The sequence below is a fragment of the Theropithecus gelada genome, chromosome 16, assembly GCF_003255815.1.
Source record: "Theropithecus gelada isolate Dixy chromosome 16, Tgel_1.0, whole genome shotgun sequence".
NCBI lineage: Eukaryota > Metazoa > Chordata > Mammalia > Primates > Cercopithecidae > Theropithecus > Theropithecus gelada.
In genome coordinates, this window is record NC_037684.1 from 47,873,983 (window position 1) to 47,891,238 (window position 17,256).

Genomic DNA, 17,256 nt, shown 5'->3' on the forward strand with positions numbered 1-17,256 from the left:
CCTGGGCGAAAAAGTAGTTCCAAAAAAGACACTTGTACACGCATGTTTACAGCAGCACAATTTGCAACTGAAAACATAAGGAACCAGCCTAAATGCCCATCAAGCCATGAGTGGATAAAGACAATGTGGTGTACATATACACCATGGAATAGTATTCAGCCATAAAAAGGAACAAAATAATGGCATTCACAGCAACTTGGATGGAGTTGAAGATCATTATTTTAAGTGAAGTAACTCAGGAATGGAAAACCAAATATTGTATGTCCTCACTTATAAGTGGGAGCTGAGCTATGAAGATGCAAAGGCACAAGAATGATACAACGAATTTTGGGGACTTAGGGGAAAGGATGAGGGGAATGAGGGAAAAAAGACTATACGCTGGGTAGTGTACACTGCTTCTGTGACGGGTGCACCAAAATCTCAGAAATCACTGCTAAAGAACTTATCCTTGTAACCAAAAGCCACCTGCTCCCCAAAAACTATTGAAATAAAATATAGAAAAGAAAAAGAAAATGAATAGTTCCAATTTATCATGCCAAATTATTTGAAACCTGAAATTATTTGAACCCTTGATTCTTTCTTGACTTACAAGCTACATTTTAAGGTGTGTGGGCACAGAGGGGCCTTCTAAATTCTAGAATGAAGAGGATTGAAGTTGAGCTCCAGCATTCTCACTGCCGTGGTTTCCCCAGATATTATATTAAACTAAATAACTCCTGCTCTTTTGCTTGGGGGTCACTGCCTGCCTCAGGTATTTGAGGTATATGCAAAGATGCACATTTTTGGCCGGGCACAGTGGCTCACATCTATAATCCCAGCACTTTGGGAGGCTGAGGTGGGTGGATCACCTGAAGTCAGGAGTTCAAGACCAGCCTGGCCAACATAGTGAAACCCCATCTCTAATAAAAATACAAAAATTAGCCCAGCATGGTGGCGCATGCCTGTAATCCCAGCAACTTGGGAGGCTGAGGCAGGAGAACACAAGAACCCAGGAGGCAGATGTTGCAGTGAGCCGAGATCACACCATTGCACTTCAGTCGGGGTGACAGAGTGAGACTCCATCTCAAAAACAAAACAAAACAGAACAAAAATGTGTTTGTGGAACTGCTCCATGAACAAAGCTCCAATTGGGTCCCCAGTCTCCATTCCCACTTCTGACCCACACTCTGCATCATACCTGCTGGCACTGAGTTCAAAGCCTCCCGTGAGTTTTATCAGGTGGGTCAATTAGAAGCAGGGGTTGCAAAATGCAATTTATTTTATCTGCCCTTTATTCTGAGGATACACCCAATATGCCCCAGACCAACATAACCCTAAACTTTTGACACGGCACGTTCCTAAACCAGTGTAGAGTTTATCTCCCAGTCTCTGGAGCACATCCAGTTGCTAGCCTCTTCTTGTTATCAGGTCCAATTCGCATGATGTCATAAACGCAGGGGACTACCTTTATGTTCTGGGCAATGGCTGGACGATTCAGGTTTCTTAGAATACTATGAGAAGACGAAAATTAACGCAGTACTGGAACAAGACTATCAAAGTATACTGTTGTCCATGCCGAGTGAATGTACCTGCCTCTGTTCCTCCTTCCTGATGGTAGTGGAAAGCATGCTTTTGCCAGATCAACAGTCACACACAACACACCAGGTTATGTTCATCTATTCTAGTAAACCTGTCACTGTTGGCACAGAAGCTGGAAATTTGGCTATTGCTTTAATATGGTGGTGGGTTTGCTGCTGTTTTGTTTTGGAGACAGGGTCTCACTCTGTTGCCCAAGCTGGAGTGCAGTGACACAATCATAGCTCACCGCAGGCTCCACCTCCTGAGCTTCAGTGAGCCTCTTGCCTCAGCCTCCTGAGTAGCTGACAGTACAGTCGTGCAACATTGCACTGGCTAATTTTTTTTAAAACACTTTTCAGTAAAGAAAGGATCTTGCTCTGTTGCCCAGGCTAGTCTCAATCTCCTGGGCTCAAGTGATCCTCCTGCCTCAGCTTCCCAAAGTGCTGGGATTACAGGTGTGAGCCACCACGTCCAGCCTCTTGGTTTAGTTTTCACTAGCCCATTGACCTTGGTAAATTAAAGGCAGATCTGGTGGGACCACAGCCTTGTTTTCTTTGTCTTGGAGGGTGGCACTGATCTCTGTGTTCCTGGCAGAATGTGACATTGTTTGAGATTTACTATCTTGGCCACAGCAGAGGGACAGCCTTGGAGGCTTCCACTTGGCCTTCCCCAGTCTGATCACTTTTACTGCACAGACCAGAGAGTCAATATTCATATGCACCAGTTGCTAAGTGTATTCACTTCTATCATTTCTAAAAATCGGGGCAAGAACCACTGGGCCGCCTCTCTTGGTCTCTAGGATCTTGATTTTGCCTCTGGTTCTAATCAGGACTCGCTGCCTGGTCCAAGTGCTCAGCTTGTCTCAGACCACCCAGTGACTCCACCTGCCCTCTTCCCTTCCGGAATTCTCTCAGCCCCGTTGCTCCTGTGGAGTTCAGTTATGTAACGGCATCTCCTCCCGTGAGCCTGGCCTACAGAGACAGTCACTGCTGAGCCTCTCCATAATGCTAATGCCCCATCACCAGCATAGTTCTCATTTCCCTGGTAATTGGAGTATCCTCCAGGGCATCCCAAGGATAATACTCATTAAATACTAATTTAATTTAGTATGCTAAAGTGAAACTAGCATATTTTACCTGAAAACACAATCAAATAATTTCATGTGAGTCTTTTTAAAAACAACCTTGCTTTTTTATAGCAGTTTTAGGCTCCCAGCAAAATTGAGCAGGAAGTACAGAGATTTCCCACATGCCTCCTACCCTCACACAGGCACAGCCTCCCCCATTATCAACATCACCAACCAGAGTGGGACATCTGTTACAACTGGCGAATCCATATTGATACCTGTGACCATTTGAAGTCCAAGTTTGCATTGGGGCTCACTCTTAGTGTTGCATATTCTATGGGTTTAGACAAATGGATGATGACAGCATCCTATAGAGTAGGTTAACTGCCCTGAAGATCCTCTGTGCTTCCTTGAGCCTTTTGATCCCTTCTTCCACACCCTGCCATGATATCTTTACATCATTGAGTGTGGGGTTTTGTTGCTTCCAAGCTTCTCAGGGCCATCCCAGCAGTGCACTAGGACCACTCTTCCAGCTTTGCAGGTGGTGAGTCCTCCTACATTGCATGGATGAGTACCTCTATGTTGAAAAACACTTCCTGGCTCAGCACTATAGTCCATTGCCCCAGGATCCACTCACACACACTCTTCTAACTGGTTCATGCCAGTGTATATTAGTTCTCCTGTTCCCTTAGCAGCGTGTTTCTAGGTGGGCCAGGCTGACACTCAACCTTAGTTATGGGTCAGAAAGAGAAATGAGGGCAGATTCCTCAAGTAGATCCTTAGGGGGCAGCAATGTCTAGTGAGGCATCTGCTTCATTGGAGACCTCAGCATCATCTTCAACATGGGAGCTGTTACCTTCTAACAAGTGCACCTGGCTGCTCCACAGTGGGAGGCTCACGGGCTCAGGTGAATTGTCAAATGTCCCGTCCTCAGGTTCCTACTTTTCCCTACAGGGGCCTGACTTGTTGAGGCTAAGGGTTGAGTTTTCACTGAAGTTTCACTTCTCTTAAACTTGGGTCTGGGCCTGTGTATTAGTCCGTTCTTATGCTGCTGAAAGAGACATACCCGAGACTGGATAATTTATAAATGAAAGAGGTTTAATGGACTCACAGTTCCACATGGCTGGGGAGGCCTCACAATCATGGTAGAAGGCAAATGAGGAGCAAAGTCACGTCTTAAATGGCGGCAGGCAAGAGAGTTTGTGCAGGGGAACTCCCCTTTATAAAACCATCAGATCTCATGAGACTTATTCACTGTCACAAGAACAGTATGGAAAACCCCGCCCCCATTATTCAATTACCTCCCACTGGGTCCCTCCTGGTGGGAATTATGGGAGCTACAATTCAAATGAGATTTGGATGGGAACACAGGCAAACCGTATCAGCCTGATCTACAGCACATGTTTTTCTCCAGATAAAGGGAATGGGGATCCTTTCAAAAGCTGCTAAGGAGGATACCAGATGCCCACCAAAGGCATGGCCTAAAATGTTCACAGCACACTATACATCATGGCCCCGAACTTGAAACTAGCTGAATGCCCATAAATAGTGCATTTGAAAAAGATCACAAAAACAACAAGAAAAGTGTTTCAAATTGTGCACTTTAAATATATGCAGTTTATTTTATCCCAATTATACCTTAATAAAACTGGGAAGGAAGGAAGGAAGGAAGGAAGGAAGGAAGGAAGGAAGGAAGGAAGGAAGGAAGGAAGGAAGGAAGGAAGGAAGGAAGGAAGTCTGTGGTCCCTGAAGTTCTGCTGCCTCCCATGAGTTCTTGGCTCTAGGCAGAAGCACCAGGGCTCACTGCGGCACTAAGATTCTGAGAGAAGGTGCAGCCTCAAACATAAACAGAGGGCCGGGATCACGCCTGTAATCCCAGCACTTTGGGAGGCCGAGGCAGGCAGATCACTTGAGTCCAGGAATTCAAGACCAGCCTGGCCAACATGGCAAAACCCCATCTCTACTAAACATACAAAAATTAGCCTCGTGTGGTGGCACACACCTGTAGTCCCAGCTACTCGGGAGACTGAGGCAGGAGAATCGCTTGAACCCAGAAGGCAGAGGTTATAGTGAACTGAGATCATGCCACTGCACTCCAGCCTGGGTGACGGAGCAAGACTCTGTCTCAAAAATAAATAAATAAATAAATAAATAAACAAACAAACAAACATAAACAGAGACTGTTTGGGGGCCTCCTCCAGCACTTCCTCCCCAAGAAATGACTCCCCACGCCCTCCTCTGCTCCCATTGGCAAAGCCTTCTGTTCCTCTGCCTCTAATCCCCCACCCCTGCAAAGCCCTTTGCAGGTGAAGATACGATGGGCTTTGTCTTAGGAAGTCTAAACTGACAGGGGGTTGAGTGGGGAATGCAGCAGGGAGTCAGGAAGCCCCAGGACCGTGAACCAGGCACAGTGACAGACCAATTTTAGAGTGAAGAGGACACGGAATTTAATTCTGAGCACATCTGAGCTGTTAACAAGGTGGCTGTCTCTATGAAACAACCATTAGGCACTGGAAGTGACAGCCAAGCACTGAGGCAGGAAATCAGGTGACAAACTGCTTTTGACAGTCTTGCACATAGAGGTGACTTTAGAGTGCAGGTGAGGACACTCCCTGGAGAGAAGGGCACCAGAGGAGAGCACCGGGACAGGCTCCTGGAGACGCAAGGTGGCAGGGTCGGGAATGGATTAGGCAGTGAGAGCCAGGAAGGGCTTCAGCAAAGAAGAAAGAGGAGAGGAAGAGGGAGCAGGTGACAGAGGAGGGAGGCGACCATCTGAAGGAAGATGGGAGAGTCTGGGAAAGTCACTTTGGGGATCAATAGAGTAAGCAGTTTTGGTGCAGTGAGACTGGCCAACAACCAACCACAGGGAAAATGTGCAGAGATAGGGAGGAAGAAACCAGGGCAAAGTGGGGCTAGAGAAGAAAGGCAACTTCCCCTTCCCGAGCTCCCTACTGGGAGCCTCCAATTTGGAGTGACTCGGGACCCCAGAGGAAGCTTTCCGAGGCAGGAGCACTGAGTCAGGCTCCGGAAGAGGCAACAGCCCAGTGGTTTGAGATGACCTGCTGGGGGCTGCCTGGAAAGAGCCTGGGGCACGGGCTGTTTCTCCAGCGAGGCTGGGTGGGAGCGTTGTGCTGTATTCTTCCCAAAGTGCAAAGCCAGCATGCCTCCATCAATCCCTTCCGTCCACGCTCTGAGACAAAGCCAGCATGCCTCCATCAATCCCTTCCCTCCACGCTCTGGGGCAAAGCCAGGGCGCCTCCCTCAATCCCTTCCGTCCACGCTCTGAGCCTCACTGTACTCCCTTCCCTGTGTTGCTGGAAGATGCTCCTAAATCACAGACAGCTGCAGACGGAGCCCAGGCCAGGCCTGGACTCTTTGCTTCCCCAGTTCATTGAAGACGTATCGTAACACCACACACAATCCCAAAGGACAGCACCACGTTTCTCTTAATTCATGAATTTAGGAAGTAACTAAAGAAAAAAAAAAAGGAAGCAGTTGAGAAAACAACAACAACAACAAAATGATTTAGACAAATAGAAAGCAGTTTGCCTCTGGACTCAGTTACAAGTTTCTGGAGGGCGGCTGGTATTAACTCATCACCAGGAAGAGAGCTCAGACAGGCAGGGGCATGTGGCACTCACTGGCCCTGCTCCTTCTCATCCTCCCAGGTAAGTGGGCCTGGGGATTGAGGAACCGGAACCCGAAAGGCTGGGCAGGAAACAGAGAGGGTCTGTGCTGGAAGGAAGGAGACAAGCTGGGGAAAATACACTCATCCATGCACACATAAGAAGGAAGGAAGGAGCCGGGCGCGGTGGCTCAAGCCTGTAATCCCAGCACTTTGGGAGGCCAAGACGGGGGGATCACGAGGTCAGGAGATCGAGACCATCCTGGCTAACATGGTGAAACCCCGTCTCTACTAAAAAAAATACAAAAAAACTAGCCGGGCACGGTGGCGGGTGCCTGTAGTCCCAGCTACTTGGGAGGCTGAGGCAGGAGAATGGCGTGAACCTGGGAGATGGAGCTTGCAGTGAACTGAGGTCCGGCCGCTGCACTCCAGCCTGGGCGACAGAGCGAGACTCCGTCTCAAATAAAAAAATAAATAAATAAAAATTAAAAAAATAAGGAAGGAAGGAAGGAAAAGAGAAAGAAAAAAAGGAAGGAATGTTTTGTTATCTGACAGTTACTAGGTTAGGTGTTGGGGAAAGAAAAAATAACATAAATGGTATCTGCTTTCTAGGATTCTGATTCTTCTCAACCCTGGCAGATGATAGATAGATAGATAGATAGATAGATAGATAGATAGATAGATAGATAATAGATGATAGATAGACAGATGATAGATAGATAGATAATAGATAGATAGATAGATAGATAATAGATGATAGATAGACAGATGATAGATAGATAATAGATAGATAGATAATAGATAATAGATAGATAGACAGACAGATAGATAAGAGAGAAGCAAACGGAGAGATGATAGGTGAGAGACAGATAGATGCACAGACAGGTGGACAGATAGATGAAAGGACAGATAAATAGGTAGATACATACATACATACATGCATATGTACACATATACACAAACTTAAATGCATGAATCCCTGAGGAACCTTCAAGGAGCACAGACACTCAGGTTCCTGCTCAGACCCACTCAGTCATGGCGGGGTTCAGACATCTGGTTAGTTTAGAAGCCTCCACAGCTTGTCTTGACTTGTAGCTAAAATGGAGCAGCTCAGAGTTACAGGAGGAAGACAGGCAATGAGGCAAGGATGTCATCGCTCCCTGGAATGTAAGTAAACCCCACACATCAGCCTGCTTGAGCTTCTGCTCTGGACCAGACCATTGTTCACAGACCAGACCATTGTTCACAGACCAGACCATTGTTCAATGTTGTAAGCGCAACAACTGAGACAGGTACAAAGTGGTCTGGTGGCACCAGGGAGGGGCTGAACCAACCCTTCGGGGAGGGGAATAAAAGTTTGAGTCCATCAGGCAAGGAAGAGAAAATTTCCTGGGCAAAGGGAGCAACTTGTGCAAAGGTATGGAGACAAAAATAGCATGGTGCTTAGGCAAAGAAAAACAATCATGCACTCCATGCATGCACGAGTGTGTGAGTGTTGGGTGTGTGTGGGTGTGGGTGTGGGTGTGTTTGGTTCCATGAAACTTTATCACATGTACAGACTCACAGGAGAGGGATTTTAGGTGTGTGGGGTGCAGTGCCAGTGGGCGGAGGAGTTGGGGGAAGCCAGGATGTCTACCTGTTCAGCTCTGGGATTTTAAAGTAAATCGGTGGTTGGCCGGGCGCGGTGGCTCACGCCTGTAATCCCAGCACTTTGGGAGGCCGAGGCAGACGGATCACCTGAGGTCGGGAGTTCAAGATCAGCCTGACCAACATGGAGAAACCCTGTCTCTACTAAAAATACAAAATTAGCCAGGCATGGTGGCACTTGCCTGTAATCCCAGCTACTCGGGAGGCTGAGGCAGGAGAATCGCTTGAACCCAGGAGGCGGAGGTTGCAGTGAATCGAGATTGTACCATTGCACTCCAGCCTGGGCAACAAGAACAAAACTCTGTCTCCAAATAAATAAATAAATAAATATAATAAGCTGGTGGCTACAATGAGAGCCAGGGATTGGTGGGGAACTGAGTGTCACCTCAGGGCAAAGGAGGGAAGGTTTCCAAAATGAGAGGGCATTCAGTGGTCACTAGTATGGTGCATGAACAGGCCACTGTGTTGGGCAGTTGGAGCCCTCAGGAGAACTTTGTCAGAGGGGTGACAACAAACGAAATACTGCCGGGGAATTAAGGAACAAATGGATGTGAGAATTTGACAATTTAGGGGCCGAGGATAAAAGCTCCTGGTCGGTCCCCAGGGAGGTGCCGGAAGCCCTTGGCGGTGCCCAGGGAGGGAAGATCTGGACGTTGCGTTCCGTCTTCCAGGGCGTTTCTCGATTGATGGTCCTGAGCTGTGTGGGGCACAGAATGGGACTCACTGACAGTGCAGTGTGATTATGACCAAGGCTGGGAAACCTACAGCAAGTGGCGGTGCCGCGGAAACAAAATCCTCATTACAATCACAGCATCAGAGCAAACAGCAGGGAGAGACCGAGGGTCCATCAGGGACAATCGGAAACACCGTGTGTTCACCATAATCATGAAGATGCTCCGGAGGTCTGACACTGACACCTACTGGTGTGGGATCGAGAGGACAGGCACTGACCTTGGGGTCCAAGTTGCAATGACCGTTTACCCAGGTAGGAGCGGCTTCCTCCTGTACTGAGCTCTGGTGCTGACCCAGGAGGATTCGGTGATGCTGTCTTGACATTGCCCTGGGACACCCGTGTGCATGTGCCCGTGCGTGCCTGTGTGTGCCTGTGTATGTGTGCCTAGGCTTGCCTGTGTCTATGTGTGTGCTGTGCATAGATGCATGTGTACAAATGGGCCAGTGTGTGTCCCTGTGTACATGTCTGTGTGTGCCTATGTGCCTGTGTATGTGCATGTGCACGTGTGTGTGTTGGGGGGAGGGGTTACACCAAGATTCTGGAGAGACTGGAAGACAGAGCAAGCCTCAGCGTCTTTGTACGTCTCTATCTGCTGTTATCAGAGGGAGCCAAGCAGAACCGTCTCAGCTTGGGCAGGCTCAGTGCAGGCTGAGAAAGAAGGCGGGTTCTCTTCTGCAAGTCACTTGGGGCAACCCGTGCCCCCTCAGAGCAGCCCCAGCCTGATGGGAGGACTTGTCAGGTGTACAGGGAGGGGAATGCAAGAAAATCGCAACCCCAGAGGTCTCAGCAGCAGGACAAGCATGTAGTGACCAAGAGCCCATTGGTGACCCTCTCCTTGGAGGCACCTCTCTCTCTTCCTCTCCTTCCTCTGGTGACATATGGACAAACGAGGGCATGGGAGACTGTGACCCATTCCTGAAAGAGGGAAAAACGGAGCCCAGCATAGTGCAGAGCCTTCCCACGGGCCTCCTCTGGCTGCCCTGAGTCTTTGAGGAGCCTGAGAACTCAGAACGGGGGGCTCCCAGAAAGAGAGTCAGGATGTCACCCTCACTCCACAGCCCAGCCCCCAGGGACATCAGTGTCATCTCCACCACAGGCACCAGGGAAACTGTCAGCTCCCCATGCACACACACAGATGCTATAGCTCAATCATATATCTGTTACCTGTGGGCCCATTTACAAAGCAGGGAAAAGTCATTTTCAGCTTAGTATATGCAGATGTGGTGTGCCTGTGTGCGAGTGCAGTGGGGAAGTGTGCTGGTTTTAGAATGTTTCAGAAATTGACTTAAAAAGAGAACAAAGGCATGAGTGGAAGGAAAGGAAGAGCTGGGGGAGAGTCCCTCCAAGCCTAGTGAAATAAGGAAGCTTTTGGGAGGCAGGAAAACCTCAGCTGGAAACAGATGCTCTGCCCAGCTGCAGGGGGGAGGAGTCCTGAGTTCCCATGCAGGGCCCAGGGAGGGGCAGCCGGCTCTTAGGGTCACTTCGCTACACAGCAGGCAACAAAGAGCCTGCTTGAACCCAGGATGAGACTCAAGAGAAGATCTGTTTGGCTCTGATGTAGAACTTCAAGAAAACAGAGTGTGATTCTCAATGCTCAGCTGTGCAACGCAGGACTCTGGGACTAAGCTGAGTATTTGTCAATTGCCTAAGCTGAGTATTTGTCAATTGCCTACGTAGCCTCTCACCACAAGTCCTTCATGGGTGGTACAGTGGTGTGTGTTTGTAAATGAAATAATGTTACATTTTAGATAAGATACCAAAAAGATACAAAACAAAACAACTGTGTCTGACCTGTAGTGCTAAGACTAAATGCTTCACAGTCCTTGGAGGGGTAAGGGGTGACGTGAGCCATGGGGAAGCCACCTAGGTCACCCTCAAAACTATCCTTCGTGTGTCCAGCAGCAAATCCAAGAAAATCATCTGAACCTACGACAACAGACATAGCTGCACCTGGGACAGCAGACACAGCTGCACCTGGGACAGAAGACACAGCTGGGTCTGGGACAATGGACACAGCGTTACCTAGAAAAGCAGAAACAGCTGTGCCTGGAACAGCAGACACAGCTTCACCTGGGACAGCAGACACACAGCAGAACCTCTGAGAACAACCACTCCAACAGTTCTGGCCTCCTGGCCTTCTCTCACCCAGAGCACCAACAGCACCCAGCCCACGGCTCTTACCAGCCCCTCACCAGGTGAGCAGAGCTGGGCTCCCGCAGACCTTTCCCTAGGCTACCCCACGACCACTCCTTCAGGGGCTCTCACCAGAGACCCTCATGTGGCACTGGTCAGGTGAGAGACAGTGAAGTGTGTAGTGGGCCTTCCCCTCCCCGTCTATACCTGAGCACTGCAGGAGATTCTCCTCAAGGAGCTGCAACAGGCTGAGCTCCAGAGAGCAGGCTCTGGGCTCCATGCTCCGCCAAGTCCCTCAAGCCCCAGGAGGCAAAAGCGAGTTGAAGCTTTGGGTGTTCTGGAAGGGCGGCTCTCTGTGTGGTTTTCCTGTGGCTACTGTAACTGATCATTACAAACTTGGTGGCTTAAAACAACACAATCTCATGATCATACAGCTGTGGAGACCAGAAGTCTGAAATGGGTCTCATCGGGCTGAAATCAAGGTGTTAAGAGGGCTCATTCCTTCTAGAGGCTCCAGGGGAGGACCTGTTCCCTTGCCTTTTCCAGCTTCTAGAGGCCACCCGCATTCCTTGGCTCATGGCCCCTTCCTGCTGAAAGCCAACAAAGGTCAGTGGAGCCTCCCACAGTGCATCGCTCCACTGACTCTCCTGCCTCCTTCTTTCATTTATAAGGATGCTGGTGATTCCACTGGGCTCAGCCAGATGATCCAGGATAATCCACCCTGGGTCAGCTGACGAGCAGTCTCAAATCCACCCACTGCCTTAACTCCCCCTTGCATGTAATCAAATATATTAACAGGCTCTGGGGTTAGGACATCGTTGGTGGTGTTCACTATTCTGCCTACCACAGTCACAGGCAGGGGTGTGCCCATCACTGCAACTCCCCAGCCAAGGCTAGGGAAGGGCAGGGCGGGAGAGCAGGAAGCTGGGCCCCTTGCTTTTCTTTCACATTCCCAGCATGGTAGAGGGATGTGGACATCAACCTGAAGCCCACCTCCCTTCGAGGGATCAATAGGATGTCTCGTCACAGCGCAAACGCAGCTGCCCCTGTTTAACCCCATCACAGCCCTGGTGCTTCAAGATCCCTCAAAGTCCAGGGTCAAGGCCCATTCTCTCCCTGGATCCTGCCTTCCGTGCTCCACTGGCTCCCTTCCCTTCTCCAGTCCAACTCCCTTCCTTTCAAAGGGTCTCATTCCCTGGAGCCTGCCAGCACCGAGCCTGTGTTCCCTAGGAGTCCGGAAGAGGCGAGGCGCTGGGGATGCTTCCTGACCTGGCTTTCGTCCCGCTCCACTGTTTGCAGAGTGGTTGTTCTGCTGAGAGGAGATGGCAGTGCCAGGACTTCTAGCGAGACAGGAGAGGCACAAGGAGAAACTTGGCAGGGAGAGACCAAGGGTGCAGTGAAACTTGCAAGACCACGGGGAGTGGAACTTACAAGAAGAGCACAGTGGTTTAAAGGGTATTTTTAGGATGTGCAATATGGCAGGCCTGCTCTTGCTCAAGAAAACCCTGAGCGAAATTCACATGACTCATCACTGCTTCCTTGCCTGGGCTGGAGGCCAGCTTCAGGGAGAGAACAGGGGTGGCCTGCGGGGAGGGGCCCTGGCACTGGGTGTTGGGGAGTGGATGAGGAATAAGATTCGGAAATCAGACTCTTAAACACTGATGGGGACTCCCCAGAACCCGCTAAGTTAGCTAGACCAAGTATTAAACATGTGGGCGATATGAGGCAGCAGGTCTCAGGTCTGCGGTCATAAAGTGGGTCCCCAAGCAGGAAGAAATGCCTCACGGGAGAACCAACTAGATAAATAGCCAGGTTGATGAAAGTGGGGGAATATCTTCCTCTGCTTCAAAAGGGTAATAATAAATAGATTTGAGCTTGAAAGATGGGCAGAAGTGACAAAGGGAGACACAAGGCAGAGAGAGGAACAGAAGCAGGAAGACAGGACGCAGCAGACCCTCGAGCTTGGCGGGACACAGGTGAGCAGCAGGGACCGTGGGATAGAAGACCAAAGGCAGGCCTGGCTGGGCTCAGTGGTTCACGCCTGTCATCTCAGCACTCTGGGAGGCCAAGGCAGATGAACTTGAGCTCAGCAGTTCAAAACCAGCCTGGGGGATATAGGGAGACACCATCTCTGCAAATAAATTTAATGGCAGGGCAGTCACAGCCAAGGGCAGCGAAGAGGCCGGGCCTCAAACTGAGCCTGTGGGGAGGCCCCTGGAGGCTGAGTCTCCGGGTGGCATGACTTTGCCCCTTGCAGGGGGCTTCCCTGTTTGGGGACCAGGCAGCTGAGCAGGGTGGCAGGTGTTGGTTGGGGAAGAGGCGGCTCACTCTTGGCATCTTGACCGCTTTGTCCAGGATCCTGCTCTGCAACATCCACTTCCTGCTCCCGATCTCCCTGAAGGGGCTGCTGCTCCTGGACCTGCTCTGCACTGCGCGGTGAGTGAGTAATGCTAAGGGGCCTCCGGGGGGAAACAAAGTCACAGCCTGAGCCGGGGAACCAGGGAACCGCAGCTCCCACACCATCGACACCCTTGGAGGAAACAAGTAGAACCTCTGGCCTCCTATCGGGTAATAAGCAGCAATTACAGTTCCCCAGGAGACAAGGGTCCCTGCAGAGAGGAAGCATCCCTCATCCTGGCCTCAGGAATGCAATCCCACTCCCGGCCGGTGCTACACAGCACAGGGATGCTGAGGGGGCCTCTCTGCCTTCCGCCACCTCTGCCTCAGGAGCAGATAAAAGAAAGGACAACCCCTCTTACACACTGATTCCTTGGAGGCATCTGCCTCTCACCTTCACGGATCCTCCCTCAGGCCTCCTTTCCTTGTGGCTCCAGGATGACCCTGTCAGAGATAATGGACTATCATTCAGTTGCAGAGGCCCCAGGGCCCGTCTGGACTTTTCCATCCCAAGAGAGGCTTGGCTCTAACCCCTTTGTGCCTATGATACTCTCCATCCTCCACCTGGCTCAGAACTGGCACAGCCACCACCACTCACTCCTGATTCAACCCAAGCTTGGCCCGTTCCACCTCTCGAGCTGTACGACAGCAAATGCAGGATGCTCAACCCTCATGTTTCAGTCCCCCCAATTCACTCATAATTAAATAACAACACACTTCTTTTTCTAACTTTCAAACGTATATATATTTCCTCTCAATAAAGTTGTTAGGATTATTATTCTCTTCCGCTTACATTCTTCCTGAGCTCTGTCTGCTCATTTTTTCCTCCATATTTTACTTTAAATACTTTTTTTAAAATTACTATATTTCTTTTCTTAGCTCCTTTTTTTGGAGAGATCTTGTTGTCTGTAATTTCTCTAAGGAGGGGAATTTTCCATCTGAATTCTTCCTCTATTGCCTTGAGCACTTCCTCTCCTGAGATGGATTCTTCAACTGCCATTTGCTAGTGTTCATTTCTTCTCCTTGACCTCATCAGCTGTGAACAGCTGCTGGTTCGCTTTATAACTTTTCTTTGAATGAGGTTGAAGATTTGCCAAGAGTAGTGTCAGGAGCCATGGAGGGCAGAGCGTGGAGGGTAGAGCATGGAGGGCAGAGCATGGAGGGCAGAGCCATGGAAGGCAGAGCATTGAGGGTAGAGCATGGAGGGCAGAGCCATGGAAGGCAGAGCATGGAGGGCAGAGCATGGAGGGCTATTGACACAGTGGAAGTTTGTTTTCGGGAACACTCACCACTTGCCACATCTTGACTGCCTGTGTCCATATGGTTCATGTGTTGAGAAAGGGCAAGACCTCAGGCTCTAGCAGCCTGCGTGCTGCTAAGCATGGGAGAACAGCCTGAGTTGTAGCAATGTGTGAACCCTGGCCACACAGGCTGGTTGCTATTGTCCTCTGGAGGCTTCTTCACCCATGAGTCTGGAGCATGGGCTGGGGTGATCCAAGACAGCTCTGCTGGGACCGTTGCCCAGAGGCCCTACATGTGGCCTTTCTGTGACAGCTGGGTTCTAAGAGGGAATATCCACAGACCATCCAGAGGGCAAGCGTTTCAAGAGACTGAGGAGGGAGCTGCAGGGTTTCTTCTGACTTAGCCTTGGAAGCCATACAGAGGCCCTCTTGCATGCATTCCTCATAGGGGCAAATATTGGTTCTTTCAGGGTGAAAAAATATGTTTATGCTTTTTAGATATAAAACGCAGATATAGATGGATGGATGGATGGATGGATGGATGGATGGATGGATGGATGGATGGATAGATGGATGGATGGATGCACGGATAGATGTACAATATGTCTTTGGTATTAACATTTCATGAGGGGAGATATTTAGGGATATTCCTTTTTAGGAATTTTTTTTAAGGAATATTCATTGTTATCCTAGGATAACAATGAAAAAAATGTTGAGAAACACTGTTCTAGTCCACTGGTTGAAACAGTCACAACTCACTCAGACCCAAGGGGAAGGGACATAGCCCCAACTCTTAATGGAAGTAGTGTCAAGAAATTTGCAGCCATGTTTTTAAACTGCCTCGTGGAAGAATCATAATTTAGTGCCTTCATGTCACATATAAGAATAGCAGGACCTGAAGGGGTGAAGCCACCTGGTCCCCAGTCACAAGGCCAGAGAGCAGAGTTGGTTCTGCCTCTGAATGGCAGCCTGGAGCTGGCCCACACAGCATCCCTGCAGGCCCATCTGTGCGCTTTAGAAGGTCACTTCCCAAGCCTGCTGGGGGCACCATATGGTCCCAAGCATAAAAATGAGGCTCTGAAACACGTATCCTTTACTCAAAGGTCACAGTCCAGCAGCCATTACTTGCACAGACATGTCTTGCTTGGGTTCAGTGGGTGAATGATTAAACAAATTATTGTACACTCACGCAGTGGAATCCAGCTGAGCAATAGGAAGGAATCAACTATTGATTGTGGTAAGTGCAACAACTTGTATGAATCTCAAGGCTCAGTGAATAAAAAAGTCAATCTCAAAATATTACATACTACATAATTTCATTTGTCCTCAAAAGGACAACACTGTAGACATGGAGAACAGATTAGTGGTTTCCAGGGGACAGGAATGGGATAGGTGTGCAAATACATGGGACAGCATGAGGGAGATCCTTGTGATGATGTATGGTTTCTATATTTTGACTGGGGTGGTAGTTACCTGGATCTATAAAATTGCGTGGAGCTCTACACAAACACATCCATAAACCAATGTATGTTAAAAATGGTGAAAACTGAATAAAGTCTGCAGTCCAGTTAACAGTATTGTAACAATGCCAGTTTCCTGGTTTGGGTATTGTCCTACAGTTATATAATATGTCACCATTGAAGGACACTGGATGAAGGATTCACAGGTCTCTATGTTATATTTGCAATGTTAAGCCTATAATTTTTTCAAAATAAAAATTTCAAAAATTAAAACCTCCAGGGGCTCCCTGTGGTCTCCAGAACTCAATTCAAACTCCTTGGTCTGCCATGAAGCCCTTTCATAACGAGGCTCCAGCCCCATATCTCACTTCTCCCTCGCGTGCACTCTGCACACATGGTAATGGTAATGTGGCTCCTGAAGGTCCTGGTTTCCAGCATGCTCTATGACTCTCCCCTACCATTGTCCGGGACAATCATCCCCCAGTCTTCTGCCTTATTTTTATAAATCAAGCCCTCAATTTTCCTTCTCCGCCTCACTTCTGTGTCTGCGCAGAGCACTGTGCAGACCCCTGACACAGATTCTAACACACTAACTATAATAGTTAGTTATTAACTAACTATTACTATTGTTACTCTACATCTTAATCTTCCCTTCTAACGGAGTAGGCACTCTGCATAGTTTAAGTCCTTATCTGTAACGCCCAGAACAATGCACCATAGACACACAATAAAAGTTTATTGAACGAATGAGTAAATAAAGGGAAAAAGGAATGGAAGAATAGAGGGAAAAAAGGGAGTAAGGGAGAATGGAAAATTCAAAGCATGCAGAAGCCGCTGTTTCTTTCTCCTGCACCTGCTGTCTGCCATCTGTCTACTCTTTCTTAACTCTTCCCTTCTGGCTTCTGCTCACATTGCTCTGTTGATATGCTCTTCTGAACTTCATTAGTGACCTTGTGAATGGTAAGTTCAATAGCTGCCTCTCAATCGCGGTCCTCCTCCACCTCTCCAGCTCTGCTTTCCTCCTTGAAACATTCATGGCTCTTGACTTCTCATCTTCCACCTGTTTGTTTCTGCTCCAGCTCCTTGTTCAATGTCTCTTCCTCCTACCCTTTGTCTTTAAATGTAGGTGCCCCGAGGGCTCTGTCCTTGGTTCTGACCTCTTCCCTCCATGCTTTCACTTTTTCCTGGCCTCCAATTAATCTTTCTACACACATTCCTCTCCAGCGCTCCACACTCTGCTAACCCAGATCTCTAGCTATCTGCTAGACCTCTCTGCCAGATAATTCCAAACACACAGAAAACTAAGCTCTGCATCAACCAAACCTGCTCTTGACTTTCCTACTTCTGTCAATGATGCCCCATTCCTCTGGTTTTCCAGGCTTGAGACTCCGGACTCC